Source organism: Triticum aestivum, chromosome 7A (assembly GCF_018294505.1).
Source record: "Triticum aestivum cultivar Chinese Spring chromosome 7A, IWGSC CS RefSeq v2.1, whole genome shotgun sequence".
In the NCBI taxonomy this organism is placed as follows: Eukaryota; Viridiplantae; Streptophyta; class Magnoliopsida; order Poales; family Poaceae; genus Triticum; species Triticum aestivum.
This window is the reverse complement of record NC_057812.1, coordinates 183,900,160-183,912,693: the sequence shown is the minus strand read 5'-3', so window position 1 is coordinate 183,912,693 and position 12,534 is coordinate 183,900,160.

Sequence of the window (12,534 nt, the reverse complement as noted above, 5' to 3'; positions counted from 1 at the left end):
AGCAGTTGAGGCAGAGGTGGCTGTCGGAGGTGTGGAGGAAGATCTAAGGAATCTGTAGACGGCGTCCAGGGCACTGCTCTGTTGTGATGGATTGTTCTGTTGTTGGAGCAGCTCCGGTGAGCTGTAAGGCATCAAGGCTGAAGCATCACAAGACAGACATCGTCAATCTCAAGTGGGATTCTAATAGCATTTCCAATAGATGATGTAAAATGGATGTAAAATTAACATCACCAAAAACCACCTGACTACAATAGATGAGGTAAAAACTGTTGACTCTGAACTTAACTGTCGAAACTGAAATTTACTGTGGAATCTGAATGCTACTGTCGAAACTGAACGCAATGGTAGCAGAGAGGCACTTGACATGTAGTTTAGGGAGGGCCTGCAGTTCATCTTCAACCTGCACCCCCCTAAGATGCCAGCCACCACCGGCTGAACCGCCGGCCCCAGCGCCGCCTCGCCGCCCCGAAACAACTCGCCACCGCCACCCCGGCCTGCCCTCTAGCCCCCCCGCCCCCACCCTAAACCCTAAGATAGATAGTGGGGTACCTCTCCGGCGAGCCCCCGTCCCTACTGTGGGTGGTTCTTCCTTAACTCCAGTGAGCCCCCCCAACCCCTGAAAATTGACTGACCCAAAAGTTGATTCAGTCGACTGAAGTGTGGCTTAATCGGAGCAGAGCAGTAGCAAGAGCAAGGGGGAGAGCAGCAGCAGCAGCTGGGTGAGCGAGCGATCAAGCAAGAGCCGGAGCAGCAACAGCAGATCCGGCTGGTATGGCCGCCGCCGCCGAAGGGGCCTCACACTCGGGGAGAGCCGCCGTGGAGATGTCGCCCGTGGCGCCGGCTTCAAGGTAGCCGCTCCATGGGGGTGCGGGATGGAGCACCATCGGCGCTGGGAGGTCGAGTTAAGGAGAAGGTGTGATGCGATGAGTGTACAAACTCTTTGGTGGTGCCGAGTAGGCCTCGGCTTCGTCCGAGGAGTCGGTGAGGATGCTGCGGTTCCGGTGGAGCAGGTTAAGGCGGCGCTGTGGGGATGGAGCAGTCGCGATAGACGAGGCGATCGTCGGAGCAGCTCCTTGGAGGTGGAGGACGGGGCGGCTGAACCGGCGGGACGACAAGATGGACGACGGATCCTCATCCGGGGAGGTGGACGAGGGACGTCGAGCTGTTGAGGTGGACAACATCGTCGGGGAAGAGGCTCCGGCTGGGTAGTGGTGACGTGGCGGACGGAGGAGGGTGGGGTTTCGCGGCTAGAGCGGAGAGGTTATGGCGGCCTGGGATTTCGAATGGCGAAAAGGGGGTGATGGGAGGGGGTGAAGCATGACTTAGGAACGCGCTTGTCCAAAATGTAGGGTGTGTTACAAAAGTTGTTGGAAATATGCCCTAGAGGCAATAATATATTAGTTATTATTATATTTCCTTGTTCATGATAATCGTTTATTATCCATGCTAGAATTGTATTGATAGGAAACTCAGATACATGTGTGGATACATAGACAACACCATGTCCCTAGTAAGCCTCTAGTTGACTAGCTCGTTGATCAATAGATGGTTACGGTTTCCTGACCATGGACATTGGATGTCATTGATAACGGGATCACATCATTAGGAGAATGATATGATGGACAAAGACCCAATCCTAAGCCTAGCACAAGATCATGTAGTTCGTATGCTAAAGCTTTTCTAATGTCAAGTATCATTTCCTTAGACCATGAGATTGTGCAACTCCCGGATACCGTAGGAGTGCTTTGGGTGTGCCAAAGGTCACAACGTAACTGGGTGGCTATAAAGGTACACTACAGGTATCTCCGAAAGTGTCTGTTGGGTTGGCATGAATCAAGACTGGGATTTGTCACTCCATGTAAACGGAGAGGTATCTCTGGGCCCACTCGGTAGGACATCATCATAATGTGCACAATGTGATCAAGGAGTTGATCACAGGATGATGTGTTACGAAACGAGTAAAGAGACTTGCCGGTAACGAGATTGAACAAGGTATCGGGATACCGACGATCGAATCTCGGGCAAGTATCGTACCGCTAGACAAAGGGAATTGTATACGGGATTGATTAAGTCCTTGACATCGTGGTTCATCCGTTGAGATCATCGTAGAACATGTGGGAGCCAACATGGGTATCCAGATCCCGCTGTTGGTTATTGACCGGAGAGTCATCTCGGTCATGTCTGCATGTCTCCCGAACCCGTAGGGTCTACACACTTAAGGTTCGGTGACGCTAGGGTTATAGAGATATTAGTATGCGGTAACCCGAAAGTTGTTCGGAGTCCCGGATGAGATCCCGGGCGTCACGAGGAGTTCCGGAATGGTCCGGAGGTAAAGAATTATATATAGGAAGTGCTATTTCGGCCATCGGGACAAGCTTCGGGGTCACCGGTATTGTACCGGGACCACCGGAAGGGTCCCGGGGGTCCACCGGATGGGGCCACCCACCCCGGGGGGCCACATGGGCTGTAGGGGTGTGCGCCTTGGCCTATATGGGCCAAGGGCACTAGCCCCAAGAGGCCCATGTGCCAAGATATAAGGAAAGGAAGAGTCCTAAAGGGGGAAGGCACCTCCGAGGTGCCTTGGGGAGGGTGGACTCCTCCCTGGCCGCACCCTTCCTTGGAGGAAGGGCCAAGGCTGCGCCCCCCTCTCCCTTGGCCCTATATATAGTGGGGGAAGGGAGGGCAACCAAACCTAAGCCCTGGTGCCTCCCTCTCCCTCCCATGACACATCTCCCTCCTCCCGCAGCGCTTGGCGAAGCCCTGTTGGAATCCCGCTACTTCCACCACCACGCTGTCGTGCTGCTGGATCTCCATCAACCTCTCCTCCCCCTTGCTGGATCAAGAAGGAGGAGACGTTGCTGCTCCGTACGTGTGTTGAACGCGGAGGTGCCATCCGTTCAGCGCTAGGATCATCGGTGATTTGGATCACGACGAGTACGACTCCATCAACCCCGTTCTCTTGAACGCTTCCGTGTGCGATCTACAAGGGTATGTAGATCCACTCCTCCCTCGTTGCTAGATGACTCCATAGATTGATCTTGGTGACACTTAGGAAAATTTTGAATTTCTGCTACGTTCCCCAACAGTGGCATCATGAGCCAGGTCTTTGCATAGATTCTATTCACGAGTAGAACACAAAGTAGTTGTGGGCGTTGATTTTGTTCAATATGCTTACCGTTACTAGTCCAATCTTGGTTCGGCGGCATTGTGGGATGAAGCGGCCCGGACCGACCTTACACGTACTCTTACGTGAGACTGGTTCCACCGACTGACATGCACTAGTTGCATAAGGTGGCTAGCGGGTGTCTGTCTCTCCCACTTTAGTCGGATCGTCATCAATGAAAAGGGTCCTTATGAAGGGTAAATAGCAATTGGCATATCACGTTGTGGTTTTTGCGTAGGTAAGAAACGTTCTTGCTAGAAACCCATAGCAGCCACGTAAAACATGCAAACAACAATTAGAGGATGTCTAACTTGTTTTTGCAGGGTATGCTATGTGATGTGATATGGCCAAAGGATGTGATGAATGATATATGTGATGTATGAGATGATCATGTTCTTGTAATAGGAATCACGACTTACATGTCGATGAGTATGACAACCGGCAGGAGCCATAGGAGTTGTCTTAATTTATTTATGACCTGCGTGTCAACATAAACGTCATGTAATTACTTTACTTTATTGCTAACCGTTAGCTGTAGAAGTAGAAGTAATAGTTGGCGAGACAACTTCATGAAGACACGATGATGGAGATCATGATGATGGAGATCATGGTGTCATGCCGATGACGATGATGATCATGGAGCCCCGAAGATGGAGATCAAAAGGAGCAATATGATATTGGCCATATCATGTCACTGTTTGATTGCATGTGATGTTTATCATGTTTATACATCTTATTTGCTTAGAACGATGGTAGTAAATAAGATGATCCCTCATTAAAATTTCAAGAAAGTGTTCCCCCTAACTGTGCACCGTTGTGAAAGTTCGTCGTTTCGAAGCACCACGTGATGATCGGGTGTATAGATTCTTATGTTCGAATACAACGGGTGTTGACGAGCCTAGCATGTACAGACATGGCCTCGGAACACATGCGAAACACTTAGGTTAACTTGACGAGCCTAGCATGTACAGACATGGCCTCGGAACACAAGAGACCGAAAGGTCGAGCATGAGTCGTATGGTAGATACGATCAACATGAAGATGTTCACCGATGTTGACTAGTCCGTCTCACGTGATGATCGGACACGGCCTAGTTAACTCGGATCATGTAATCACTTAGATGACTAGAGGGATGTCTATCTGAGTGGGAGTTCATAAGATGAACTTAATTATCCTAAACATAGTCAAAAGGTCTTCGCAAATTATGTCATAGTTCGTGCTTCAGTTCTACTGTTTAGATATGTTCCTAGAGAAAATTTAGTTGAAAGTTGATAGTAGCAATTATGCGGACTAGGTCCGTAAACTGAGGATTGTCATCATTGCTTCATAGAAGGCTTATGTCCTTAATGCACCGCTCAGTGTGCTGAACCTCGAACGTCGTCTGTGGATGTTGCGAACATCTGACATACACATTTTGATAACTACGTGATAGTTCAGTTAAACGGTTTAGAGTTGAGGCACCGAAGACGTTTTGAAACGTCACGAAACATATGAGATGTTTCAAAGGCTGAAATTGGGATTTCAGGCTCGTGCCCACGTCAAGAGGTATAAGACCTCCGATGATTTTCTTAGCCTACAAACTAAGGAGAAAAGCTCAATTGTTGAGCTTGTGCTCAGATTGTCTGAGTACAACAATCATTTGAATCAAGTGGGAGTTGATCTTCCAGATGAGATAGTGATGTTTCTCCGAAGTCATTACCACCAAGCTGCTAGAACTTCGTGATGAACTATAATGTATCGGGGACATATATGATGATCCTTGAGATATTCGCGATGTTTGACACCACAAAAGTAGAAATCAAGAAGGAGCATCAATTGTTGATGGTTTGCGAGACCACTAGTTTCAAGGAGGGCAAGGGCAAAAAAAAGGGATGCTTCATGAAACGGCAAATCAGCTGCTGCTCTAGTGAAGAAACCCAAGGTTGAACCCAAACCCGAGACTAAGTGCTTCTGTAATCAGGGGAACAGCCACTGGAGCAGAATTACCCTAGATACTTGGTAGATGAGAAGGCTGTCGATAGAAGTATATTGGATATACATTATGTTAATGTGTACTTTAATAGTACTCCTAGTAGCACCAGGGTATTAGATACCGGTTCGGTTACTAAGTGTTAGTAACTCGAAACAAAAGCTACGGAATAAATGGAGACTAGCTAAAGGTGAGATGACGATATGTGTTGGAAGTATTTCCAAGGTTGATCAAATATCGTACGCTCCCTCTACCATCGAGATTGGTGTTTGCGTTGAGCATAGACATGATTGGATTATGTCTATCACAATACGGTTATTCATTTAAGGAGAGAGTAATGGTTACTCTATTTATTTGAATAATACCTTCAATGGTCTTACACCTAAAATGAATGGTTTATTGAATCTCGATCATAGTGATACACATGTTCATGCCAAAAGATAGTAATGATAGTGCCACCTACTTGTGGCACTGCCACGTAAGTCATATCGGTATAAAACGCATGAAGAAGCTCCATGTTGATGGATCTTTGGGCTCACTCGTTTTTGAAAAGTTTGAGGCATGCGAACCATGTCTATTGGTGTATATGCATGAAGAAACTCCATGCAAATGGACCGTTTGGACTCACTTGATTTTGAATCACTTGGGACATGCAAATCATACCACATGGGCAAGATGACTGAAAGCCTCATTTTCAGTAAAATGGAACTAGAAAGCAACTTGTTGGAAGTAATACATTTTGATGTGTGCAGTCCAATGAGTGCTGAGGCATGTAGTGGATATCGTTATGTTCTTACTTCACAAATGATTTGAGTATATGTTGAGTATATTTACTTGATGAATCACGAGTCTAAATTATTGAAAGGTTCAAGTAATTTCAGGGTGAAGTTGAAAGATCGTCGTGACAAGAGGATAAAATATCTATGATATGATCATAGAGATGAATATCTGAATTACGAGTTTGGCACAGAATTAAGACATTGTGGAAATTGTTTCACAACTAATACAGCCTGGAACACCATAGTGTGATGGTGTGCCCGAACATCATAAGTGCACCCTATTGGATATGATGCATACCATGATGTCTCTTATCGAATTACCATGATAGTTTATGGGTTAGGCATTAAAGACAACCACACTCACTTTAAATAGGGCACCACGTAATTCCGATGAGATGACACCGTATGAACTATGGTTTAGAGAAACCTAAGCTGTCATTTCTTAAAAGTTTGGGGCTGCGACGCTTATGTGAAAAGTTTCAGGCTGATAAGCTCGAACCCAAAGCAGATAAATGCATCTTCATAGGACACCCAAAACAGTTGGGTATACCTCCTGTCTCAGATTCGAAAGCAATAAGGGATTGTTTCTAGAATCGGGTCCTTTCTCAAGGAAAAGTTTCTCTCGAAAAAATTGAGTGGGAGGATGGTGGAGACTTGATGAGGTTATTGAACCGTCTCTTCAACTAGTGTGTGGCAGGGCACATGAAGTTGTTCCTGTGGCACCTACACCAATTGAAGTGGAAGCTTATGATAGTGATCATGAAACTTCATATCAAGTCACTACCAAACCTCGTAGGATGACAAGGATGCATGCTACTTCAGAGTGGTACGTGATCCTGTCTTGGAAGTCATGTTGCTAGACAACAATGAACCTACGAGCCATGGAGAAGCGATGGTGGGCCCGGATTCCGATAAATGGCTCGAGGCCATAAAATCCGAGATAGGATCCATGTATGAAAACAAAGTGTAGACTTTGGAAGAACTACTTGATGGTTGTAAGGCTGTTAGGTACATATGGATTTTAAAAGGAAGACGGACAATGATGGTAAGTATCACCATTAAGAAAGCTCGACTTGTCGTTAAGATGTTTTCCGACAAGTTCAAGGAGTTGACTACGATGAGACTTTCTCACTCGTAGCGATGCTAAGAGTCTGTTGGAATTATATTAGCGATTACTGCATTATTTATGAAATCTTGCAGATAGGATGTCAAAACATTGTTTCCTCGACGATTTTCTTGAGGAAAGGTTGTATGTGATACAACCGGAAGGTTTTGTCAATCCTGAAAGATGCTAATAAGTATGCAAAGCTCCAGCAATCCTTCTAAGGACTGGAGTAAGCATCTCGGAGTTGGAATGTACGCTTTGATGAGATGATCAAAGATTTTGGGTTATACAAAGTTTATGAGAAACTTGTATTTCCAAAGAAGTGAGTGGGAGCACTATAGAATTTCTGATAAATATATGTTGTTGACATATTGTTGATCAGAAATGACGTAGAATTTCTGGAAAGCATATAGGGTTATTTGGAAGGTATTTTTCAATGGAAAGCCTGGATTAAGCTACTTGAACATTGAGCATCAAGATCTATAAGGATAGATCAAAATTCTTAATGGTACTTTCAAATGAGCACATACCTTGACATGATCTTGAAGGTGTTCAAGGTGGACCAGTCAAAGAAGGAGTTCTTGCCTGAGTTGTAAGGTATGAAGTTAAGATTTAAAGCTCGACCGCGGCAGAAGAAAGAGGAAGGATGAAGGTCGTCCCCTACGCTTTTGTCATAGGCTCTATTCGGTATGCCATGCTGAGTACCGCACCTGATGTGTGCCTTGCCACATATCTGGCAAGAGGGTACAAAGGTAATCTAGGAGTAGATCACCAGATAGCAGTCTAAATTATCCTTAGAGGAATAAGGATATGTTTCTTGGTTATGGAGGTGATAAAGAGTTCGACGTAAAGAGTTACGTCGATGCAAGCTTAACACCTATCCGGATAGCTCTGAGTAGAGATATCGGATACGTATAATGGAGCAAAAATTTAGTATAGCTCCAAGTAGAACAGTTATTTGAAATGGCTCCAAATATAGCATAGTAGCTGCATCTACAAGATGACATAGATATTTGCGAAGTACATACGGATCTGAAAGATTCAGACCCGTTGACTATAATATCTCTCACAAGCATAACATGTTCAAACCCAGAACTCATCGAGTGTTAATCACATGGTAATGTGAACTAGATTATTGACTCTAGTAAACTCTTTGGGTGTTAGTCACATGGGGATGTGACCTTGAGTGTTAATCCCATATCGATGTGAACTGGATTATTGACTCTAGTGCAAGTGGGAGACTGTTGGAAATATGCCCTAGAGGCAATAATAAATTAGTTATTATTATATTTCCTTGTTCATGATAATCGTTTATTATCCATGCTAGAATTGTATTGATAGGAAACTCAGATACATGTGTGGATACATAGACAACACCATGTCCCTAGTAAGCCTCTAGTTGACTAGCTCGTTGATCAATAGATGGTTACGGTTTCCTGACCATGGACATTGGATGTCATTGATAACGGGATCACATCATTAGGAGAATGATATGATGGACAAAGACCCAATCCTAAGCCTAGCACAAGATCATGTAGTTCGTATGCTAAAGCTTTTCTAATGTCAAGTATCATTTCCTTAGACCATGAGATTGTGCAACTCCCGGATACCGTAGGAGTGCTTTGGGTGTGCCAAAGGTCACAACGTAACTGGGTGGCTATAAAGGTACACTACAGGTATCTCCGAAAGTGTCTGTTGGGTTGGCACGAATCGAGACTAGGATTTGTCACTCCGTGTAAACGGAGAGGTATCTCTGGGCCCACTCGGTAGGACATCATAATAATGTGCACAATGTGATCAAGGAGTTCATCACAGGATGATGTGTTACGAAACGAGTAAAGAGACTTGCCGGTAACGAGATTGAACAAGGTATCGGGATACCGACGATCGAATCTCGGGCAAGTATCGTACCGCTAGACAAAGGGAATTGTATACGGGATTGATTAAGTCCTTGACATCGTGGTTCATCCGATGAGATCATCGTGGAACATGTGGGAGCCAACATGGGTATCCAGATCCCGCTGTTGGTTGACCGGAGAGTCATCTCGGTCATGTCTGCATGTCTCCCGAATCCGTAGGGTCTACACACTTAAGGTTCGGTGACGCTAGGGTTATAGAGATATTAGTATGCGGTAACCCGAAAGTTGTTCGGAGTCCCAGATGAGATCGCGGATGTCACGAGGAGTTCCGGAATGGTCCGGAGGTATAGAATTATATATAGGAAGTACTATTTCGGCCATCGGAACAAGCTTCGGGGTCACCGGTATTGTACCGGGACCACCGGAAGGGTCCCGGGGGTCCACCGGGTAGGGCCACCCACCTCGAGGGGCCACATGGGCTGTAGGGGTGTGCGCCTTGTCCTATATGGGCCAAGGGCACCAGCCCCAAGAGGCCCGTGCGCCAAGAGATAAGGAAAGGAAGAGTCCTAAAGGGGGAAGGCACCTCTGAGGTGCCTTGGGGAGGATGGACTCCTCCCTGGCTGCACCCTTCCTTGGAGGAAGGGCCAAGGCTGCGCCCCCCTCTCCCTTGGCCCTATATATAGTGGGAGGAAGGGAGGGCAACCAAACCTAAGCCCTGGCGCCTCCCTCTCCCTCCCATGACACATCTCCCTCCTCCCGCAGCGCTTGGCGAAGCCCTGTTGGAATCCCGCTACTTCCACCACCACGCTGTCGTGCTGCTAGATCTCCATCAACCTCTCCTCCCCCTTGCTGGATCAAGAAGGAGGAGACGTTGCTGCTCCGTACGTGTGTTGAACGCGGAGGTGCCGTCTGTTCGGCGCTAGGATCATCGGTGATTTGGATCACGACGAGTACGACTCCATCAACCCCGTTCTCTTGAACGCTTCCGCGCGCGATCTACAAGGGTATGTATATCCACTCCTCCCTCGTTGCTAGATGACTCCATAGATTGATCTTGGTGACACGTAGGAAAATTTTGAATTTCTGCTACGTTCCCCAACAAAAGTACCCCCCACCGATTTGAACTAGCGGCGCTTTTGGCTCAGGGTTAGAAGGGGGATTTCGTGTGTTGGGATTTGGCAGCTGGAGGAAGTTTTCGCGCGCGTTGTAATTTCGGGATAGCAAGGCGCGGGTTGTGAAGGCGCCAGTTTTGGGAGCACGATATCTGAATTTTTGGGATATAACAAGACGCGGGTTGAATTTCAGGGACAAGCCTAACGTGTCATAATATTTTGTACTTTTATATACCAAGTCAATTCACACTTCCCTCAACCAAAAAGAAAACGAAAAAATAAAACTATTCACACCACACAAAGAGAGAGTCTTGCCCCGTTTTACTATACAAATGTTATTCAAAGCTACTCCCTCCTTCCATCTATATAGGGCCTAATGCGTTTTTCGATGCTAACTTTGACCAAATATTAGAGCAATGATATATGACATGCAACTTACACAAAGCACACTGTTAAATTCGTCTGTGAAAGGTTCTTTCAATGATATAATTTTCACATTGTGCATGTCATGTACTATTAATCTTGTCAATAGTCAAAGGCGGTCTTAAAAATCTCATTACGCCCTATGTAGATGGAAGGAGGGAGTATGAATCCATGTTATGTCCGATTAAATTTTTTCGCTTGTTGTATAATGCATGTAACCTACTCATACCAACATTTTAGTGCATTCCAAATGTCTATACTACCGTTGCAATTCGAACTAAATTTGAATTCGTTTCTCTATTTCAATAAGAATCTACAATCATGATTGTTGCCAACTTCAACCATCAATGTTTCCTTGCTATCCGCCAGATATAAATCAGACGGCCTATAATGCAGGATGGCAGGCACACCATCATCAACAACTCCGTTTTTTATAAGAGTATAGATAAAATATATTAAATGTAGTATACCATGTTCATAACCACACCATATTTATCACCATTATATATATTCACACATCCGTCGGTTTTAAACACTATGATAAATTCTTCAAATATCCGAATTCGGTTTTTATAATGAAGTATATATGATCTCTATTCATCTTTTACACCCACACAACCCTCTTATCTTTGTAGCTAGCGCTAACTTTCTCTTGTGCATGCACACGCCTGCATCCCTCTCACCCTCCCTCAGCATTCTCTAGCTCCATCGCGCAAATTCGTGTTTTCACTTTAGGTCGTTCACCCACGGTGTGTGTAGGCCCCCCAGCTCCTTCTTTACGACACACATCGATCGATATGCCTCTCTAGCCAGGTGTGCCTAGCACAAACACAAGTTTCCCCTCTTCTCTTGTCACCGTCCACGCCTCACTCCCACCACTCTTTTCATCGTTCTCGTACTCGCACACTCCTCCACCTCGATATAGTATGCCTCTCGTACCACCTCCTACATGCATCCCTCTCTCTCTATCCTTCTCCTCGTGCTTCATTTGCTTCTAACACACATGCATGTATACCGATCGATCTCCTAACATATACCTAGATCGACTTTAACTACCCCCCCATCGATCGACGTACCTCACAAGTTATGTCTCTCCTTTCTCTTACAAAGGGAGATTGATCTTCCTATGTAGTTACGTCTTGTTACCACAGCCACATCGTCCCCCTCATCATTCGTGCATGCCTCCTGACCCGTCTCTCACACGCACATGCACATACAACAAGCAGCCATCTCCTCTCTTATTGATATTGCGGGCGTGCCCTCCGTTTGTCTAGCAAGCCTATCCCACCATTTGTTAGAAGCAACTCCACTACCACCCCCTCCAACACTCTAGCTCTGTCTCTCTCCCAACCTTATTCATCTCCTGCACATATGCATGGATGCCGATCGATCTCCCTTAATACATGAGGCAGATCGATCTCCTTAATACATGAGGTAGGCCTCTCTCCTCCTCCACACATATACCAGCCATTGTACCTCTATAGTTAATTGGGCCTCCCTCTTCCCCCACCACACACCGATAGTCGAGCGCTGCAGGTAGGTATCCATGCCACAGAGACAAACTGCACATGTCCCATCTCACATTCCAGTAGGCCAGCCACTCTATATCTTTGACGTGGGCACACACAAATTCGATGGCACTCTTTATCGATCACGCGCGCACACACGCACACACACATCATCCCTCTCTTCGATTCTATAGACACCTCAAGCCGATGATACCTCCACTCTCTTCTCATGGATCGCCCCCTCTATATATATGTTATATCCAGGACTCTATTTCACACACATTGCATATGTTAAATTTTTTGATTGACCCCCCCCCCCAAAAAAAAACTCTCAAGAACCCACACACTATATCTCTCTAGGTTTTTATCTCCCTCACACAACCCCACGTAGGTGGTGTACGTATACAAGAAGAGAATAGGTGCACCGTGCACGTACTCACGCTTCGTGCCCAGCCACACCCACGCGGGTACACGGTGGAGCTCATTTCTTTATGAAATGGCAGCCCACGTGCTAATTTGAACGCCTGTAGCGGTTGTTTACCTAGGGAGGTCGTGTACCACGCGTGCACGAAACAAAGTTCGACTTGACGCATTGTCCCGTTATTTTTAAATAAAG